A 23,436-nucleotide genomic window follows, 5' to 3' on the forward strand; every position below is an offset into this window, starting at 1 on the left:
GCAAAACACAGTTGTAGAAAGCACCCCCACCCCCTCAGTCCAACCCCTGCCATGGTTTCCAGCCATCCATTTCAAATAATCTATGAGCAATCCAAAAGGATGAGGCAGTGGTCTCCCACTTAAATTTAGAGTTGAGGGGGAACACGGGTTCCCCATGCCTCCCTTTGTCTTGATGGGGAGGACCTTTTTAGTTCCCAGTAGGCATATTCTTTGCACACTCTCTCACTCTTCTTCTTGGACTGGGAAATTTGGGGAAAGGAGTTTATGATGCTGTGCTCAACTGTTGGGGCTCTTTCTCTCATTAAATCAACACATCTTCCAAAACAGCAGCCCTCCCCACCGCAGGGGAAAGCGCCCTGCCCCTGTCAGGGGCCCTGCAGTGGCTCCATGGTGCCAGCCCCTGAGTGGGCAAACCTGTTTAATTCTGAGGTCAAGGTTTAGAAAGCCCAGTGTGGCCATATACCTGCACCAAGTCTTTTTATCCAGTTTTAATCTCCACTAAAACTTCTATTTGAGCCTCCTTCTGTCTGATTTGTGCCTATCTCTCAATTGGTTTCAAATTTGGAGTTGAGGATATCGTTGTGGTTAACCCTTTCCAAAACCCCACACTATTGGTTAAAAGGATAGGATTATGCCCAGAGTAGAGGTTTTATTTTCCTTATAGTTACTGATATAGAAATTTTCCAAAACTGTTTCTACTTTTGGATTTTTAAATTCCACACGAAATTAAGGGATAAGGAACAAACTTTATGAGAGAATTCTAGAATCTTAGAATTTAAGCCAGTTCTGTAAGGAGATACAGCTATAGCTTTGTTCTGTTTAACATCTACCAATTCTCAGGGGTGCCTGGGGGGCCCAGTCAATTAAATGTCCAACTTTGACTCAGGTCATTGATCTTGTGGTTTGTGGGTTCGAGCCCTAGGTCAGGCTCTTTGCTGACAGCTCATTACCTGGAGCCTGCTTCAGATTCTCTATCTCCCTCTCTCTCTGTCTGGCCCCCACTCATGCTCTGTCTCTCAAAAAATAAACAAACGTTAAAAAAATTAAAAATATATATATACCGATTCTCAAACCTTCAAAGATCCAACATAATATTTATATTGAACCACAGCTATTTTTTTAAGTTTTTGTTGGTCATATGCAGACACTTTCTTGGCAGCAATGTTTAATAAACAGAACCAAAAGAGTAATTTTTGTTTGGAATACAGAAGATAATAACTTTAAACATCAGTCCTAAAGTTTTGGGATATTGGAGTTTTTAACATTTTTTTTCTAAAATTGATTATGATGTTAAAATGTGGGTGTGTATAGATTTATATTGTGTGGATGATGACTGAAAACAGAAGAGTTGTTTTTAATTAATTATCAAAACTATGCTATGGTCCCTTTTACAGGTAATGGTATTTTCTAACTCACTTTGCTAAACAAAGAATTAACTGAACATGTTAACAATTGCCTGGAGAAATATATATTTATTATAGATTCATGTCAAGTCATAAGATTACTCTTTAAGCATAAGCCATTAGCATGGTTGATTTTCTTCTTTAGCCTTTAGATAGGTTTCCCTGAAATTCAGATAAGAATGTTGACCTGAAGAAATCCAGGCTTAAAATATGCCACTTTGATTTAGAATGAGTTCACTGAAAATTAGATAATATCCAAGTTGTATAAATTGCTGACCTAGTTACTACCTTGGACATAAGGCTGTGAAACATTACTTTAAAAATAGAAAGTAATTAAAATGGATAGCCTCCCTAAGTGGTTGATGCAAGTATTTATATTCAATAAAATTGTACAAATTATGGCTAAGCATATGTTATTAATAGCTTCTCGGTCTTAGATAGATGGGTTTGAATTTATCAGTATGTACATCAGCCTTTATTTTCAGTTTTCTGATGACATTTTTATTGATTAACTCTGTCCTGATTTAAATTATGGTATTTTAAACATTTGTTCTTCTAGAAGAGAAAGAACAAATTCCACTCTGATCAAGTGATAGTTAGCTCTTTAATAATGAAGTGGAAACATTAACTAGATCATTTGGTTTCTAGCTATGAAAATGACAGATGAGCCAAAGGCCTGGAGAAAGCTTTGCTAACCAAAAGACTGGTTCAATGAAGGCAGAGTAGAATGAGGGATAAGGGATAAAGTGGATAGCTTTATTCTTTATTTTTCTTGTAAAATAGTGTAATGGCAGGGGGCAAGCACATGAGGAAATACATTAAAATTGAAGTTTTATTCCTTTAGGACTCCCCATTGCTCACTCTTACCAGTATGTTAGTTTATCTGATTTAACCTTCAAAAACTAAATATTTTGATTGTGGTATGTCTTTGTTTTTATTTTAATCACTTTTTAAATTTCGTCTATTAGTTTTAGATACAGTAAAATTTGATTGCAACTCTGGGGCAAATAGTAAGAACAACTTTTACATGATCCATGTTTTTCCTATCACTGTTGTAGGAAGTGCTGTTTGTGATGGCAAGAAAGACTCACTTCATGTTATTGTGTCCTGTAAACACAATTTTCCACACACTAAACCAAAATCTGAGTTAAAACACACACAGAACTTGTATGGGGCAGCAGCAGAGTGAGAAATGACAGGAGGACCTAGAGAAAAAACCAGCTGGGAGCTGACACAGACCTGTGATCAAATCAAGCCTTGATTCTACCTGTTCTCCTGTTTTCCAATTGACTTTGGGCAAGATATTTCATGTCCATGAACCTCACATTCCTGATCTCTAAGGTGGAATAATATCTATCCAACAGGGTCACTGTAGGGCTAAGCACTTAACCTGGTGCATACAAAAAGTTTCATAAGCATTAGAATACTCCTTGTTCAAGGGGTGCCTGCGTGGCTCAGTCAGTTCTGACCAGCTCGGGTCATGATATCAAGGTTCGTAGGTTCAAGCCCTGAGTCGGGCTCTGTGCTGACAGCTCAGAACCTGGAGACTGCTTTGGATTCTCTGTCTCCCTCTCTGCCCCTCCCCAGCTTGTGCTCTGTCTCTCCCTTTCTCTCAAAAATTAAAAAAAAAAAAAAGAAGAATTATAAAAAAAGAATACTCCTTATTCCCTTTCCCTCCAAAATATTTGTTATTAACAAGGACACTTTTGGTAAACTATTGGCACCAGCAAAGACAAAAACGTAAGGTACAGAGGACTGCAAGCATTCTTTCTAGATAACTTATTTTAAAATAAGAAGCAAATGGCTATTATATACAAACCAAAGTCAGTTTTTGCCTGTTTTTTTTTCCCCATCTGAGAAAACATATCTCATAACACTTTACTTCATTAACCAACTTAACAGTATATCGCTTCCCTAATCCTCCTGTGCACTGTGATTATTAAAATTCTTGGCAGCTTGATGTGCTGGAGATGAGAACACATTAACTCGATTATAACCGGTGAGGCATGCTTTATTAGAATACTACCTTGCCTCTTATTACTTGGGCTTAGCTTGTCAAAAGTAACAAATGAAAGACTTAACTTCCCATAACTTTTTCTTCCCACTCCATCTATTATATCTTTCTATATCCTCCAAAGTGCTTTTTATACTCCAAAGAAAACCAGATTTGGATATTCTTTGAATATGAATGTTGAAATGTCCATAATATATTAACTTTGTCAAACAAGGTTTGAGCTAAATATTTAATTTTTTGTTAGCTTTCTATCAGAGGCAAGTTCTGCTCAACGATTTTTATTATTTTTTTTATATATGTAAAGCTGTTCTGTGAGCAACATTTGACTCTTTCCCACCAACTGAGGAGACACAAAGTCAAGTCTAGTGCCTAACCAACTGCCTTGGTGTTCCTTCTTAAAACTTCATATAATACAGAACTTCTTTGGATCTGGTATTTAGAATTCACTGATTTCTAAATTCCAATTTAATTCTAAAATTCTATGTAACTATGAGCAGTGTAAGCATTTACTAGGTATCCTCATGGTTTGCCCTATGAAGCACAAAATACATACAAAATAAAATCTTATTAAAATCAAGGAAATTAAAATCCAAGTGTCCCTTCAATCTTAGTCCCTAACTAGTAATATGTGGGTTCACTTGTTCAAAGAAATAAGGTAAGTGAATTCTCATTTGGGTTTTTAGTTTAATATGTATATTATGGACCAGCAACTGAGTTTGCAAGACAAACAGAATATGATGGTCTCTATTGTATCAGAATTTAAAGTCTAGAGTGGGTGTCTTATTCTGTTCAGGCAGGTAAAATAGTACACCACAGTCAGAATAGCTTATAAACAATAGAAATGTATTTCTCACAGGTATAGAAACCGTCATGCCAGCATCGTCAGGTTCTAAGAAGGACCATCTTCTGAGTTGCCATTTTCTCATCATATACTCACTTGGTGAGGAGGAAGAGAGAGCTCACTGGGGTCTCTTTTATAAGAGCCCCAATCTCAACCATAAAGGCTCCATTCTCCTTACCTAATCTCCTTCCAAAAACCCCAGCTCCTAATACTATCATATTGGGGGTTAGGATTTCATTTTATGAATTTTGGAGGGATACAAACATTTGTCCATAGTAGAGACAGGCAGATAATTAAAGACACCACATGGGCCTTGATGGCACAAGCCTATAGATATTTCTGGTTTCTGGCCTGAACAACTAAATGAATGCTAACTGTTGTCAATCCTTAGAGCACACTGTACTTCATGAGATTAGAAGAAGCAGCATTCATTTAGGTCCAAGGCTATAATGTAGATACTCAGCAGTGCTGAGAGAGCAAATTAAAGAACTTTTTTGATTAGGTTGGAAATAAGGGCTCTCAAAAAGAGAGTAAAAATAGACATTGCTGAACAAAATGAGCCCAAATTTCAGAGAAGGGATTTTGTTCATCATCTAAAATTCAAGTTGAATTAACACAGTAAAAGTTAAGGATATTGTATTTCATTGATTTAAGTTCAAATTCTTTCATGATAAAATGGTAAATGATCTCTGAAATCAGTATTTTTATTAGTCATCTTAAAGTTGCTGTCATTCTTGTGGCACTAACAATGTAACTTATGCCTAAGCGTGCACAAACTTTGAGGTACCTATTTGTTTTGGCATAATTTTAATAACTCTGTGCACTTTGAGTATGCATGTTGTGTTAAACTGCCACAAAACACCCTCAAAAAGATTGTGGTATGACTCAGCACTGAATAAAAAGTTACCATATTGCCAAAAAAGCACGTAAATGGAGAAGTGTAATATAATATAAACACCTGTATCTAATAATTACAAAAGACCCTTTTCAATAATTATAAAATAAATTATTTTGGGGTGAGAAACTTAAGTTCTACTTTCAGCAAATTTCAGTTATATAATATCATGTTATCAACTATAGTCACCATGTTATATACTAGAGCTGAACAAAAAAAAAAAAGAAAGAAATGGATATAATTCTATGGGGGGGGACACCTTTCACAGTATACATATATCAAATCGTCACAATGTACTGTTTGCATATCTTTCAATTTTATTTGTCAATTATACCTCAATAAAGCTGAAAACAATTCTAAATGATAAGAAAGCATTATATTATTGTTTAATCGACAATATCTTTTCCTTCTTAGAGGTACAGAAAAGACTGGTGCCAGCTAAAATCAAAGGCATCTTATACTCAAAATGAAGTGAGCAAGGGGCATCTGGGTGGCTCAGCCAGTTATGCATTGGACTCTAGCTCAGGTCATGATCTTACAGTTGGCGAGTTCGAGCCCCGCATCAGGCTTCACACTAGTGGTGAAGAGCCTGCTTAGGATCCTGGCTCTCTCTCTGCCATTCCCCCACTCATGCTTTCTCTCTCTCTCTCAAAATACATAATAAAACTTTAAAAAAATGCGGTGAGCAAATCCCAAAGTTGTTCATGGTCTTTTCAAATACCTTTAGTTAATACATGTGTTTACTGTTATTTACGCTTAGTTGATAATTTTAGGTTATTTTGAAAACTAGAGTCTGGATCTCAAGGAAAACTGCTTTTTCTTTTTTTAAGGTATTGCATTTGTTTGTGCTACCTGATGGCAGGAAATTCTAATTATTGGAAAAGTATTTAAAAGGGAAAACAATTTCTAAAGTGCTGAAGCTTTACATTTGAAGGCAACACATTCTGGCAAATGTCCCAGACACTTTTATGGAGCCAGAAGAATAGTTGCACTGGACTGTATAAAGGAAGTGACATGGTAGATTTAGATTCTGACGAACTTTTCCCAGGGATTTCAGAGAAACATTCTCGAAGTCAAAGTTTTTCATTGAGAGGGGATGTAAATTTCAGAAGTTTGAGTTTCCTGGATTGGTAGCAGATCATTTATGCGTGCCATAAATGCTGAGCACCTGTTTGTACAAGAACTGCACAGGATTCTATGGCAAATGCAAGAATAAATAGGCAGAGCCCCTGTTATCAATAACCTTATAGTCTGCACAAGGAGCTAAAATGTATATATAAATAATTATAACTCAAAATGATAAAGAGCTTCCAAAGAGATGTGAGCTGAGGACCCCAACAACAAAAAAATCAATTACTTCTATTTTGAGTGAAAATGGGAGGGGGTCTGGAGATCAGACAATTAAATAGAGTTGGGTGACATCAGCTACTCTAATGAGCTACCCTTAAAAATGTAAAGTTGGATCTAATATTCTTCAAAGTCAACTTAAGTATCTGTTCACTTTAAAATGGTTGTTTTAAATTCTGGGGGACTAAAAGGGAAAATAGAAAGTATTAACATTGCTTTTCTTTGTGATGCCACAGTATTGGATTTTAAAAATATATATTAAATTTGTGTCATCTTTAATGAGATATATTTTCTTTTTACACAGTATTTTAATATCCAAGTTGAGGTAGTTTACAATTTTATACTTTTTTATCAGTGACTTCAATGCCTGGTTTATAAGATTGTCTTTTTAGAAAGATCATGAGTATTTGAAGGCAGGGTCAATATCCTACTCACTTTCCCTCCTACATCACCTAGTAGAATGCCAGAAAATTAGAATAACTCAATAAATATATAATGAATGAGTGCATGCAGGAAATATGGCTATAACAATTAAAATAAATCTTAAAATATAAAAAAAGCATATTAAAAATATTTTGGTTCTTATGCTATATATGTCACGTTTCAATTCCAGAGGACTATTTTAATTTATATCAAATATTTTTAATTTTGTAAAATACCATTATCTCTTCAAATGTAACAGTTTATCGTTACATAGAAAACAACTAAGCAGAGAGGATGGTATATGCATTACCGTTGACTTTTGAACAACATGAGTTTGAACTACTCAGGTTCACTTACACACAATTTTTTTTCAATACAATACAGTACTGCAAATGTACTTTCTCTTCCTTATGATTTTCTTAATAACATTCTTTTCTCGAACATACTTTATTATATTGTATGTTATTATTATAACATACAAAATTTGTGTTAGTGGACTGTTTACGTTATCAGTAAGGCTTCCTATTAACAATAGGGTATTGACAGTTAAGTCTTGGGGGAGTCAAAAGTTATATGAGGAATTTTGATTGAGCCAGAGTCAATGCTCCTAACCCCAAACACCCCTGTTGTTCAAGGGCTAACTGTATTTGCAATTACTCTGACTAAAGTGAACTCAGAACTACAAACTGTTAATTATTTTGCCAATGACAAAAGAGTTATGAATAATAACTCTTTTATTCATAACTCTTTTTGCCAATGACAAAAGAGTTATGAATAATACCCAAGTACTCTTACTGCAAATTAAGCAAATAAAGTTCATTTGTTTCTCTTACCTCAGAACTCTTGCTGTTGCTATCAAAAACCAATTATCGGTTTGTTATACTGATAAATATTTACATAAATAACTATTAGATAAATAACTGATAATTCATCCTAAAGAATGGTGAGGCAGCTGGAATGTTAAAGGAATAGGAAATAGTGATCATAAAGGGATCTAGACGTAAATTCAGCATGCCACAGTTTTGTTTGGTATAACCACAGAAACATCCAAAAGACCATTGTAGTTGCTAATCATATGCAAAAACAAAAATGGATCTAAGGTTTATTTTATTTAACATCATAAGGAAAAATATTTTAAATTTTTTTTTTTCAACGTTTATTTATTTTTGCGACAGAGAGAGACAGAGCATGAACGGGGGAGGGGCAGAGACAGAGGGAGACACAGAATCGGAAACAGGCTCCAGGCTCTGAGCCATCAGCCCAGAAACAGGCTCCAGGCTCTGAGCCATCAGCCCAGAGCCTGACGCGGGGCTCGAACTCCGGGACCGCGAGATCGTGACCTGGCTGAAGTCGGACGCCCAACCGACTGCGCCACCCAGGCGCCCCAGGAAAAATATTTTAAATTGCAATATGTAAAAAAGATACCACTTTCCCTCTTGCCACCAAATAACATTAATGATCAGAAATACTGAATATTTTTAAAAAGGAACAGTGTTCAGATTATAAATATGTCTTTGTTTTTACAGTTATACACGAACTAAATGCAGGTCTTTAAAATCCTGTCCTATAGGGTTTATCTCCAGGACCTCTTTTATTTGTCATTTAATTGACAAATGAATGAACAGATCTATTACTAACAAGAGCTGCAATCTTGATACATTACAGCAATTCATTATTTTGTTCTTTCTGTTTTTCTCTCTTTTTCTTTCTTCATTTGTAATGGATTCATTTCTATTTTTTAAGAAAAACACATTAAATCAATTTGTGTATTACAACCTATGTAAATGAATCAGAACTGAATAAAGTAGGATATGAATACTTGTCTCTCAACCTTTCTTCCTCCCTCCCCTGGGAAAAACCATTAACAGTTTACTGAATGTTTGTGACCCCATATTTTTCCATGCTTATTTAAATACATATACATATATTTAAGTAAAATAGATAGAGGTATTTAAGCACCTAGATATATATGTGCTGTTAAACAGAACTAGAATCTTATTGTACATGTTTTTTTAACCACTTTATTGAGAGGAAATTTACATACCTTGACACAGTATGCGGTCTTCTGTGTCTGACTTCTTTCATTCAGAAGAATGTTTTGGAAATGTATCCACATTGCTACATGTATCAGTATGTGGACCCTTTTTGTTGACCAATAGTATTCCATTGTATGGATTTAACATATTTTGTTTATCCATTCATCAATGGATGCATATTTCGGTTGTTCCACTTTTTGTCTCTTATGAATAATATTACTCTGCGCATTCATGTACAAGTCTTTGGTAAACATGTTTTCATTTTTCCTGGGTAGATACCTAGAGGCAGAATTGCTGGACCCTGTGGTAATTCTATGTTTAACATTTTGATAAACTGCCCAAGTATTTGCCAAAGGGGCTGCCCCCTTTTACATTCCCACCAGAAATATACGAGAGTTCTAATTCCCTATTCTCATCTGTACTTGCTATTGCCTTTTTGACTGTAGACTTTATAGTACTCATGAAGTAGTATTTCATTGTGGTTTTGATGTACCTTTTCCCTAATGACTCATGTTGTTACACATACATCCTGTGCATGTTAATCATTCTTCTATCATCTTTGGAGAAATTTCTATTCAAGTCCTTTGACAATTTTAATTGGGTTGTTTTCTTATTGCAAGAATTCTTCATATATACTGGATACAAGTCTCTTATTCAATATATGATTTGCAAATATTTTCTCCCCATCTGTAAGTTGTCTTTTCACTTCATAGAGGGTACTATTTGAAGCAAAAGTTTTTAATTCTGAGGTCCAACTTTTGTTTTTCTTTTATGGCTTGTGCTTTTTTGGTTTTATCTGAGACATCATTGACCAACCCAAAATCATAACGATTTGTTCTTGTATTATCTTCTAAGATTTCACGTTTTAGCTCTTGCACTTTATTCATTCATCCATCTTGAGCTCAAATTTCACAAATGGAGTGAGAATAGGGCCCAAACTCATTCTTTTGAATGTGGGTATCTAGTTGTCCAGCACCATTTGCGGAAAAGAGTCTCTTCCCCCATTGAATTGTGTTGGCACCTTGTTGAAAATCAATTGACTATGAAGGTAAGGGTTTGTTCCTCAGCTCTCAATTATATTCTGTTGATCTAGATGTTTATTTTACAATACTACGCTGTCTTGATTGTTGCAGCTCTGTAATAAGTTTTGAAATCAGAAAGTGTGAGTTCTCCAGCTTTATTCCTTTGTGAACATTTTTTGGCTAGCCTGGGTTCCTTATATTTCTGTATGAATTTTAGGTTCAGTTTGCCAATTTCTGCAAAGAAAAAAAAGGCATCAATGGGGATTTTGATAGGAATTTTATTGAATCTGTAGATCAGTTTGAGAAATACTGATATTTTATCAATATTAAGTCTTCCAATCTACGAACATGATGCTTTTCCACTTACTTAGATATTCTTTAACTTTTTTAAGCTATATTGTGTAGTTTTTAGTGTAGTTCAAGTGTAGCCTTGGTTTTTTTTTTGTTTTGTTTTGTTTTGTTTTTGCTAAAGTTATTCCCAAGTAGCTTTATTCTCTTGGATTCTATTGTTAGTGGAATTGCTTTCTTAATTTAATTCCCAGGTTTTTCATCAATAACGTACAGAAATGCAATTGATTTTTATATACTGATCTTATATCCTGCAATCTTGCTGAACTCATTTATTAGGTTCTTATTTACAAGTAAACCTCATTTACAAGGTTTTCAGTGGATACATATTTTTAAAATCTCCCTCTTCACTTCACAACCTCTGAGTATGGATAGCTTTTCAGGTCAGTTAAAAATACGTCTTTAATTCCCATTGTAAGAGTACATGGTATTCCAATATAATAAAATTTATTTATTTATCCTCCTATCGATAGGCATTTATATTGATTTGTCTTTTTATTTTGCTATCACAAAAATACCAAAATGAAAATCCTTAATCATATGTCTAACTGTTCCCACATGTTCATATTTTTACAGGTCAGAATCCTAAAAACAGAATGGACCAGTCATAACATACACTTATTTAAAATTTTAACAAATATTGGAAAATTCTCCCTCAAAGGGAGTCCAAATTTTTCTGTCATTAAAAGAATAGTTAGATTTATTAAGGATGACTCTCAAAACAACTAACAGTTCCTGATAATAGTCCTTTCACTTGGCGAGAAAGAATTCCTCTCCAGTAAAGCAGCAAGATTCTTCCTGTGATAGTCAAATTTAACCAGAAATAACAGAGAGGAACTAAGAGGATTTACTGTGGTTCAATCGATCAATCATATATGCTGTGAAGCTTTCTGACATTTTTGCTTACCGATTCCCAGAGGATCATGTTTCACTAGGTCTCAGAATAGGAAGCACATGTTTGGAATGCAGATACATATGCAGACCTGTTGTAGCTATATAGTCAGTCAGCCAGCACTTCTCCAAATCAATGATTGCTCAAGTTTGTATATACCTACACAGTGATACACTCACACACACACACACACACACACACACACACACATTAGCATGAAATGTTTAATCAGGAACCCCCTTGTTGCTGCCTCCGGGGCATATTATAATCATCTTCCAAAGGAAGTGGGATGGTGGTTCTCCCTACCAAGAAATCTTTCTCAGGTTACATCCCAACTTCTAAAGAGAGTTTTTGTGGGGTTTTATGTTCATTTATCTTATTTGAGAGAGACAGAGAGACAGAGAGAGAGAGAGAGAGAGAGAGAGAGAGAGAGTTAGAGAATGAGCGGGGGAGGGGCAGAGAGAGAAGGGGACAGAGGATCTGAAGGGGGCCCTGCACTGACAACAGCAAGCCTGATGCAGGGCTTGAACTCACGAAGCGTGAGATCATGACCTGAGCTGAAGTCAGATGCTCAGCCCTGAGCCACCCAGGCGCCCTTAAAGGGTGTTTTAAAGTATTCCTCCATTGTCTCTAAGTGCAGGGCCCATTGACTATAAATGAAAAGGTAAAGACCATAGGCCAAATGCCCATACCTTGGAACACCACATATTTTATTTACGTTGTAAAACTGTCATGGAGCATTCTGAACATAAAACAGAATGGAAGGAAAATCTTCAACAGAAGTGACTTAGCAAAAACGATTCTCTAAGTGAACGTCAGCAAAGACTAAAATCTTTCTACCTGTTCTCAGAAGCAAGAAATCCATTGAGTATGATGTGATCCCTGTGTAAGATGACCGACAGAACATGCAAAATGAAAAAGGTGGGCTATCCGAGACCATAATTATAAACTTGCCCACAAGATTAATGTTTACTAATGGTTTTTTACAGAGAAGGAATCCAGGGTATAGAATATCTAGTTGATAGGTATGTGTTTGGAGCTAAGATAACACTTAGAGTAAACTCTGAATTATTATTTGTCACGATTCCTTTGTTCTTAAATCAAAAATTTTTTTTCAGTTTTATCTCATTCCCAAAACACATATCTACTAAGAAATTCCTATGTGAAAACTCTGGGTAAAGTAGTGACAGTGATTAATGCCTTAAAGGAGCGAAATAGGCATCCATATACATAATCATAACACAAAATCCTATAAAGCCTACTGATAATGGTTTGCAGACTTTTCATGCTTTGTAACTTTAATAATGTCAATATTCTACAAACAACATAAAGATGTAATTAACCCTTTAAAGCTATTTCCAAAGTAAGTTTAAGTAATTATATTGCTTTTTTCTAATTTTTTTAAGTTTTATTTATTTAAGTAATGTGTACTCCCAATGTGGGGCTTGAGCTCACAACACCAAGATTAAGAGTCGCATGCTGTACTGACTGAGACATCCGTGGTTCTCCTATTCTAATTTTTTAAAACATTTATTTATTTACTTAGAGAAAGAGAGAGAGAGAGAGGGAGAGAGAGAGAGAGAGAAAGTAGGGGAAAGGAAGAAAGACAGGGAGAGAGAGAATCCCAAACAGGCTCTGTCCTCTCAAAGCAGAACATGGGTCTCAAGCCCACAACAGTGAGATCATAACCTGAGCTAACATCAAGAGTCAAAACACTTAACTGACTGAGCCATCCAGGCTCCTCCCTATTGTAATTTTTAAAGTGATAAAGAAAAACCTTCCAAATGCAGAGGCTGTGTCTGTCTTGTGCATTGTATCCCTAGCATTTATCACAACTCTTGATAAACAGTAGACACTCAGTAAAGATTAGTTGAATTAATAAAGGAATTCAGATTAATGCATAAAAACCTAAAAAAAAAGAAAAGAAAAATACAATTTGGCCAATTTTATAAACACCACCAAAGTATATATTTTTGCTGAGTAATGTGACTGTCTTCTTAGAAAATTGCTATAATTAGAATTGTGTTTAAATTATGTTCATGTTTTACATTGTAATGTACAATGACTTACCATCTGCCACAAAGTTTACATTATTTTATACTTCATCACTGGGATATTGGTATGTGACAAATAATCTCCCAGTGCTATTTTTCATTTGTATTGTTTTAATTACAAAATAGAAAGGACATTTTTTGTTCATTGACCTTTAATTGTTCTTTATGAGTTGGCTTTGTTTCCTTCTCCAACGTTTTATGAAATTGGAAGTTCTTTACATAACACTGTTATATAGTACCTTTATCTACCATATATTGCCTTTTTTTTCCATCTTTATGTTTGTTTGTTAATGTCATCTACTCTAACCAAACCTACAAAAATTTCTCTTTAGATTTCTGACTTTGGTGTCACACCAGAGGCCGTTAGCGACCTAAGATCATGTAATTATCTGCCTGTACTTTTCCTAGTTGCATTTTCCCGCTTTAATTTCAATACGTCAAGAAAGTATTTGCATCTAAGCTGTGCGGTATAAATTTAAATTTGGTTTTCCAATGAGCTAATTGTTCTAATATCATTCGATATGTAGACCAATAGCCTTGAAATGCTACATTTGTAATACAAAAAAATTATTATGATTATCTCTCGATTTTTTTGGCTCTATATCATTTATGTATTTTAATGGTGGTACCACCTTCTTAGAAGTATACAGGTGTACAGTATACTTCTTTAAGGAGTATCGTTAAGTATCTTTAAGGAGATTAAAGTATCTCTTTAATACCTTTTGTATTATAATACTCTTTGTGTTTATATCTTATCAAGAAGTTCCCCTTTTTAGGTGGATTATTCCAGTTTCTGCACCATTCTTTAATGTTATTTTTTTTCTGATAAATTTTAAACTCCTTTAATCAGGCTTTTTCCCCAATATCTCATTGAATCAGTTCTGGGATTCTCAGAGTATTGTTTGAAACTCTCCCCAAGGTAGTTATTTTGTGTAATTTTAACACAGTTTCAAAAATAATAGAATCTGTTCAAGAAAACAGTAAGAAATGAAAAATAAAGCTGATGGTTACCAGAATGGAGGTGGGTGGGGGGATGGACTAAATAGGTGATGGGGATGAAGGAGGGCACTTGTGATGAACACTGCAAGTTGTATGGACGTATTGAATCACTATATTGTACACCTGAAACTGATATTACCTGGTATGTGAACTAACTGGAATTTAAATAACTTTAAATAAGCAAGTAGTAAATAAATAAGTCTTAATGAGAAAATTAAGAAGGTCAAAAATCTCATGGTAAAGAAAAGACTCATGGGTCTTTCCAGGGAACCTCTGGTAAACTGAAAAATAAATAAATAAATAAATAAATAAATAAATAAATAAATAAAACTGTAGTTTAACCACCAGAGGGCAGTACAATCTAAATAATGGACTTCAGTGGCCTCCAAAGCCGTTTCACTTGAAGATCAAATTTATCTAAGAATAACAATAGAATAGGGGTGCCTGGGTAGTTCAGTTAGTTAAGTGGCCCACTTCAGCTTAGGTCATGATCATGCAATTAGTGAGTTCAAGCCCCACATTGGGCTCTGTGCTGACAGCTCAGAGCCTGGAGCCTGCTTCAGGTTCTGTGTTTCCCTTGTTCTCTGCCCCTCGCCCATGTACTCTCTCTGTCAAAAAATGAATAAAAATTTTTTAAAAATTAAAAAAAGAGTAACAATAGACTATAAGTTTACTTTAACCTCTATAACTACAAAATTTTATTCTGATATTAGCAATATGGCATGTATTTAGAATATTTCTAGAAATAGTCACCACTAAATTATAAATATTAATTAATATGTAAGTTTCTGCCTACACAGCCCCACTGCAGAAGACCTACATGAAAACAGATGGTACCCTCTATGAATGAGAACTCCCTGAAGGCAGGAACCGTGTCTTGTTAACCAGTTGTTTCTTCAGTACATGTATAGGATCCAGTTAATAGTAACAATTCAAATATTTCATGAAGAAATTAAATGATCTGTAGTCTCAGCCTTGCCCAATTTCTGAATTAGTTCACATGAAACCTGGTACTACCCTAGGAACTAGAACTGCCCTTAAGCAAGAGGTTCCCCTGTCTCAGAACCTGCACTTTTGCAGGCTCCACTTGCCCTCCTCAAGCTGCACCCCCTCTCCATCAGGCTAGAATACCCTCTCTTCTTCCTTCAGTGGTCAGCACAACATGGCCACCTAAAGTCTATGATCACCCTTTTACATCATGCTTTGGATAACAAAGACACAGAATTAACCGGAATCCACATTCTGAGGCTGTGTGGTCTGCTTCTCTGAGCACATCTTACCTGAGCAGATTGTGCTGTGAGTGTGGATACCTTTAGACCCAAAGGCTAGCTGATGGGAAGCTATTTCTTTAGAATGTAGACAGAGTTTCATTGTGCAGGCTCAGAATTATGGACAAGAGAAATGGAAGGGGAATGTTATCTTTCTACTCCTTATACTTCCAAGTTGCATCATTTTTAATAATAATTATGTATTAATTATAGAATTTTTAAAATACAGAGGAAAAGATACAGGAAGTAGAATCAACGTGATTTGGTGACAGATTAGATGTAGAAGGTGAAAGGGAATGAATGTTCTGTCTCTACCTTGTTGGCTTAGGGACTAGTTGAATAATAGTATCAGCAAATGAAATTCGAAATTTGAGAAGGGGAATAATTTGAAGATGTGGTATAAGGATGATAAATTCTATGAAGAATGAGTTGTGTTGAGGACCTATGTAGTATTCATATGTAAATATCTCAAAAGCAGTCAGAAATTCCAGTGGAGCTCTCAAGAGGCAGGTTCAGACTAGATCATGCATTTAGAGGCATCTATGGATAGCTGAGAATTTAAGCAAAGAGGCCAAGAACGGTATATAGAGTACAAAGAGAATAAGGCCAAAGTCAGCACCTTGAGAAACAACAACATTTTAGCCTAAGAGGAAAGAAGGTGACTGAGAAAGACTGATCACACAGGCAGGAGAAGAATACAGAATGCAGGGCCCAAGTCAGGAGAACCTCTCTCTACAGAGATGGTGTCTACATGTTCACACTTCATGGAGAAGATAAGGAGAAAAAGAGTGCAGTTACTTTGGGGCTGGATGGGACAGGTTAATTCTAAGAAAAGCTATAGCTTCATAAGAGAAATCTGAAAATATATCCTTTGGAAGACTAACCTCATTGAAACCCCAAACGTGACCTCTACCTCTGGTCTTTTCCTGTTTCTTCTTGACTCCCAACTAGCAAGATCCATCTTTGAATGGTGCCAATTAGAAGCCAAACACTACACAAATGGACAATTTTCTGCCCATTGGTGCAGGTTCTCTTCTACAAAGATTAATGTTAAAGTACTGCTTTTACTCATCAGTGTTGATCATTTTCCTGGAATGTATATTCCAGGAAATGAAGTCTCAATTTAGACAACTTCATGTTCTAAGTAGTAAGTAGTACGTTGATATGTGAATTTGGTAATGCATAGTTGAAAGCCAATATAAGAATCCTTATAGAAGTCAAAAAAAGAATATAGGCTGCCCAAAGTTTCTTAATTTCATTTGGCATGTTCATCTTGGCTTTCATTTCTATTCTTATGTAAAATGATAAAGGACGAAGGTTTAGTATTGATTTATGCCAATTTGGACTTTAACAGATTCATTATTATTTAATGCAAACATCATTCCCACCTCTTTGCAGAGTTACCTTCCATGGGCACCTACTGCAAACTCCCTTGCCCTGCTCCTCATTGCTCTCTTCTTTCCCACACCCACCTCCAGCCATGAGCCATTGTCAGTTGAGCGGCTCACAGCCTGCCACACTCCAAAGTCCCCTAAGTATGCACTGCTATCTTCTTGTGGGTTCCAGAGGAAACAATGCAAACTACATTCACTTTTTGGCCCAAGGGGAGAATTCTAAAAAATTAGGCCCTACCCTCTGTCTCCTTTTTTGTGCACTCTCCAATATAACTCTTTCTTGGCTCCCCTATGACTCTCTCCATTCCCCCATGAGGCTCTCCATTCTATTTTTGGAAACACTCAATTTCCTATTCACAATTTCCGACCACTTTCCCTACCCATTCTCAACCTACCAGCACAGTACCATAAACCGGATTCATTCTATGTGTATAATACTCAAGGAAGGGGAGGGGGTTTCAGCAACATAGTTGATGAGAAGCACAGCCCTCCTTTCCTAAACATGGCTCTTGTGTGAGTTGAGGACAAAAGCCAGCTGGTGGCCCAAGTCCCATAGGGCCCTTATGACCCAGGCAGAATGGTGGACAAAGGACACTTCTCTCCAGGGCAAAGACAAATTATCAGACTTTTGTCAGATAGCTTGAATTCATAAAGTAGCACAAAAGTTTCCCAACTGCCTCCTGGCTGCTTTGTAATTTGGGTGGTACCTCTGCCTCCTCTGATATAGTGAGTCACATCATTAAATAGAGCAGTAACTGTACTTCTCAAGGGTGGATCCCTTCAAAAAAAAAAAGGGAGTTTGGAGATAATTATCCAAGTCCACAATAAACTTTGCCAAATGCCCTTGTTCTCAATTTCCATATGGGAGGAGAGGAAGAGGGTGGTTTATTCTCCAGCTTATTTCATTTTGGAAGAAGACTAAAAGCCATTGTAATACCAACTCCAGGATATCAATTGATCCATTCAATAACCTCACAGAGCTATTGAGTTTTATAACCAAAATTGCCTCATCACAACATCTCAAGATGAACAAGAGATATTTTTTTAGAAGTTATTCCTGGGTATTTCTGTAGCATTGTGATTCAAGGTAGCCTAAAAGAATTAGCAGCTTTTATTCAGGGGTTCATTCAGCAAACTCTTCTAGAATGTCTTGAAGTAGGTGCAAGCATCGTGATGGACATTGAGTACAGAAACATAAATGTGAACTCCTGTGCTGAAGGAGCTTACAGACAGTAAGTTGTTAGCCCCACGGTAATGTGATGAGTGATGTAATCCATGAGGCACAAGTTGCTATGAGGGAATAGGGAGCCCACTCCAGTCTGAGGAAATCACAGATGGCCTCCCGGAGGAAGCAACACAAAAGCTGAACCTTGAAGGATGAGTAGGAGTTACTATGGCCCAGAAAAGACAGAAATATGTTCTGGTAGAGGGAAGAACTGAGGAGAATAAATGTCTGAGATAGCCCGACTTGAGAGAACTGAAAATGGCTTACCATGAGTAGAATACAAAATTTAAAGTAAGAAAATTTTAGTTGAGTTAATCAAGATGTGTAGCAAAGATGTTAGTTTGTTCACATCTTCACGTTAATATAAATACATTTGTTATAATTAATGAACCGGTACTGATAAATTATTATGAACTAAAGTCTATACTTTATTCACATTTCCTTAGTTTGTACCTAACGTTCTTTTTCTGTTCCAAAATCCCACCAGGATACCATTTTACATTTATTCGTTATATCCCCTCAGACTCTTCCTGGCTCTGTCAGTTTCTCAGACTTCCCTTGTTTTCGATGACACGTGATGGGCACAGTTGTGAAGGGTCACAGTTATGAATAATACTTGTTAGTTATTTTTAGAATGTACTCAATTTGGGTTTGTCTGATGTTTTTATCATGATTAGACCCCGTGTATGAAAGTTTTAATAGAATATCTAATGGACATCAGGGCAAGGCTGACCTCAAATAAAATTCCCTACTATATCCACACACATGTCCACCCCATGTCCCCAGGCCCAGCACTCAGTGATGTCTCTCATCTATTTCTCTGAGCCTCTCAGGTTCTTATTGACAGGAATCTTCCTCTTCCTTTCTCTCTTGAACATATCTGCCCGCTTTGCAATCCTAGTTCGTGCCTCCATCACTCCTCAAAGCTACTGCACATACTAGTCTCGGCCTGGAAATTTCTCCACACCTCCCACAGCCCTTGATGTCCACCTTACCCCATTCCACACCCCATCTACTCAGTACCTCCCATCTGCACTTATGGGTCTCAGACAAATGTCAACTTCCTCAGCAAGTACATCTGCTACCATTGGCCAGCCCCTGCCTCTCAGAACTAAGAGCAGCTTGAACTGCTCCTTCACAGCATATGTCCTCCACTGTGGTTGGACGGATATTCATGTGCTCCTGTGAGAAATGCCTACTTCCTCCTATTATCTATAAGCTACATGAGAGCAGAAAATACTTCTATTTTTTCTCACCCAATATTGTCAGTGCATGGCACAAGGCCTGATAGCCAGTGGATACAGAAGAAGTCTCCAGGCCAACATCCTCTCAAAAATCAAACACTGTTAATTACCTACCAGTGTTCATGGAAACCAAAATAGATTAAATATATTAAAGATGCCTATACACATGTATTGGGGGTAGGGTACAGGGGTATTTTTGAGGAAGACAATAGCTGCAGGAACCAGCATGAAAGCCTCTTTTAAAATCTAAAAGGATATAAGTTGGGGTGCCTGGGTGGCTCAGTTGGTTAAGTGTCCGACTTCGGCTCAGGTCATGATCTCGCGGTCTGTGAGTTCGAGCCCCGCGTCCAGCTCTGTGCTCACAGCTCGGAGCCTGGAGCCTGCTTCCGATTCTGTGTCTCCCTCTCTGTCTGCCCCTCCCTTGCTCACACTCTGACTCTATGTCTCAAAAAATCAATAAATGTTAAAAAAAAAAATTAAAATCTAAAAGCATATAAGTAAACAATTAAATAGTAGGGATTAGAATTCAGTTTCAATATTAAAATGTTAACAATCCATAGAACATAAACAAGATTTCCCAGAAAGGAATAGCATCCAAATGAAAAGTATATTTTAGCTGAAACACTACAATCACATATTCCATTATGGCTGCTATCAAGAACACGTGCTAATGAAAGGACCACATCATGCTGTTTATATTTTTATATTTTTAGAACAAAATGCCTGAGCTGACCACCAAATCCACAGCCTCAAAAGCACACACTTTTTCCTTACATCTGCAAACCCCCTAATTGCTGATTGACAAAGAGTGTTTCCTGGAACTGAATCACTTAGCAATTCCTTGTTTGTTCACAACTGATACAAATTTGGAAAATGTGAGTGTTTTCCAAGAAGGGAAGCTCATTAATTAGCCATAAGGTACCAATTTAGGTCATTCCAGATATGTCATGAAAAAAATCTAGTAGGCAAGAGACTCCGTTAAATACATGTTTTAAAGTCGTATTTTCTCTCCCTTTTCTCCTCCCAACTTCAGCAGAATGTTAAACTGGCATCATTTTATCCTTCATTTTTCAGTCAGCAAACATTTGTTGAGAGCTTGTTAGGTCCCACTCACTATACTAGCACCAAAGAGCAAAACACAGACACGTTTCCTGCTCTCAGGGAGCTTACACTTTAAAGGCATAAGACGGACAAAGAGAAAATAAATGTAAAAATATACACCACAAAAATTTCAAACAGGAAGGACCTCTTTAAGCTGGAAGTGATCTTCAGTAATAATAAGAAGAAAAAAATCCAGCCTTGAAATAGTCTAAGGGAAACATATTCCAGGGGAGAAAATAGCAAGGACAAGAGGCCCTAAGGGTGCACAAAGCGAAGCTTGTTCAAGAAACAAACCAAAAGCCAGTGCAGCTTCCCTCCTGAGTGAAGGGAAGAATAATGGGAGATTATTAGGAGGAAGTCAGGACTCAGCTCGTACAGCGATTTTCAGACAGCAAAAAGGAAATCAGATTTTATTCTAAGGGAGGTGAGAAGCCATTGGAAATTTTTAAGTAAAATAATTTTTAAGTAAAAAATTTTAAGTTAAAAAATCAAGCTGTGATTTACATTTTTTAAATAGTACCTGAGTACATTGTGGTGAATGGATTATAAGAGTAAAATTAGAATCAGAAAGGATAATGAGGAAGCTGTTGCAGTAATCCAAATAAGAGGTAAAAATCACGTGAACTGGGATGTTAATAGTGGAAGCAAAGAAATTGATAAATTTGAGGTCTCTTGGGAAAGTCAGCTGTGGGTGGGGGGTGGACACGGTGACGGGCCACATGTGGAGGATGTGGAAGACAGGAATGAGTGCATGACACCTACGGGGCTTCCAGAGGATTGAAGGTGATACTGTTCTCTAAGAGGCAACAGCTGGGAGCACAAGGAAGAGGAGGGAGAAGGAATCGAATATTCCTAGTTCAGCATGTTACGTTTGGAATGCCTAATCCAGTGAGAGTTTACACACAAGGAACCCAAAGTCGATATTTAAGTAAGTTGCCCACAATCATACACAGCGGGTACATGTTCTAGTATTTGAAATTGAGCGCTTCTTATTCCAAAGCAAATGCAAATTTGGAGGTGACCTCCGAAATTATGGTACTCATCTTGTACCCACAACTTAGAATCAGCCTATTTATTAGCCAAACACGGAGTCAGTCTTCTCTGTATCATTCGAGATACTCGCTGAGTGTTATTACAGACAAGACAATAAAAACAAAAATAATGAATGCATTATCATAGGAAGTTCTTTCTCAAATTAGCTTAATGTTAAAAATCACTTAGCAGTTTGCATGTTCACGATGGACTTAGGCAAGTGAAATTCTATTGCAAGAATTTGAAGACCTTCAGAGAGAAATTCACTAACAAGAATAAATGTTCTAAATATAACTTTGATTGGATCGTGGAACAGGAAAACAACATTAATGGAAAAACTGTTGAAACCCAAAAAGAGTCTGTAATTTAGTTAATAGTACTGTACCAATGTTTATTTCTTAGTTCTGACAAATGCAGCATGATTTTGTGAGATGTTGATGTCAGGGAAAGAAGACTGAAGAGCATATGGGAACCCTCTGCAATATCTTTGCAATTTTTGTGCAAATCTAAAATTATTCCAAAATAAAGGATTAAAATAAACAAAAGGATATTGATGTATCTCATGGGACCTAAGTGTTTGGATGCCTTACAAGGAATTAGAACCATACAAGAATTAAATAGTGCTAATGATCATAAGCAAAATATTCGACTTCACTAGCAGTTGTATAAAACACAAAACATTGTGAAATATAATGTGCTTCCTATGAAATCAGCCAATATATAATGACAACCAATACTGAGTAGATTTGGGGAAAATTATCTCTTTTTATGCTGTGAGGAATTATCATTGTATCAGGATATTTATATTATAGCAAATAGCAAACTTACCTCATAGTGAGAAAGGAAGAAATTTTTCAGTTCAGGTACTAAAAATTTCCAAGTTAGGTCAAGCTTCAAGTGAGAACTAGCCCCAGGGCACAAAAATCCAGATTCTTTCTGCCATGTCTTTGCTTCAGTAGTGTTTACCCTAAAGTTAACCCCAATACACAATAATTCTCATAGATGTATTCTTTCTCCTTTCCACAAAGGAGCCAAGAAATTATTTTCCCAATAGTCAATATTTCTCACCTCAATGGCTGGAATTAAATTATGTATCCATTCCTGAGTCATGGCCCATTCACTTTGGCCCAGAGAATGGCTTCAGAGATGGGGCCAATCCCTCTAATACCTTCTGGATGAGAATATCAGAGGGAGGGTCCATCAAAGGAAATAGAAAATACTATTTCCATGAAGGAGGCATAGGAGTCAATTTTTTATAGAAGCTTTTTTAACACGGAGAATTTCAAATAATTCTAGTTCTTTAAATTTGTTTCAAATAATCAAAGTTGTACAGAAAAAGGAATCATGAACAAAAGGTGTCCTGGAATTTTATGCATCAAAAATTGGAAAAAAATCTAAATTCCCAGCAGTAGTATGCTTACTATTTAAGCTATAATGCACTGCCATACAGCCATTAAGTATAATATATTCAAAAAATACTTACTGATACACGAATAAAAGTCATACTGTACCAGTGAGTTCAATAAATAATTGTTGATGGTTACTGTGTATCAGGCACTAGGATACATCAGTGAATAAAGCAAAGACAGCTTATCTCCTGGAATTAAATGAAAAAATAATATTACAAAAAGAGTATGAATCAATTTTTTAAATAGCAACACTCTCAAAAGCATGCATACACAAATATCTGCAAAGTGCCAATGTTTTCATATGCTTATACACACAAATGTCTATAAAGTGATACATCACTATGTTAATAGTAGTTTCCTCTAACTGGTAGTTTAAATGGGATATTTTTGTTCTTTCTTGGTTTTTTAGTTGTTTGCCGTATGATAAATATATTCTTCCTGTTAAACCAGAAAATAAGTAACAAATTTGCTATTTTTTAAAAGAGTGAA

General features: G+C 36.2%; 1 long non-coding RNA gene across 1 annotated transcript in view; it reads right to left on the reverse strand.

Moving 5' to 3' along the window:
- The window catches only part of LOC147580993 (uncharacterized), a 29,149-nt gene extending 6,020 nt beyond the window's left edge, over positions 1-23,129 (reverse strand). Inside the window, exons 1-2 of the long non-coding RNA XR_015250815.1 lie at positions 23,022-23,129; positions 8,968-10,215 (exon numbers count right to left, since the gene is read on the reverse strand). This is a non-coding gene — a long non-coding RNA (uncharacterized LOC147580993). The remainder of the gene's footprint in view (positions 1-8,967; positions 10,216-23,021) is intronic.
- Positions 23,130-23,436: the final 307 nt, after the last annotated feature.

This window comes from Puma concolor, chromosome B2 (genome assembly GCF_028749965.1).
Source record: "Puma concolor isolate L17-30 chromosome B2, mPumCon1.1.hap2, whole genome shotgun sequence".
NCBI lineage: Eukaryota > Metazoa > Chordata > Mammalia > Carnivora > Felidae > Puma > Puma concolor.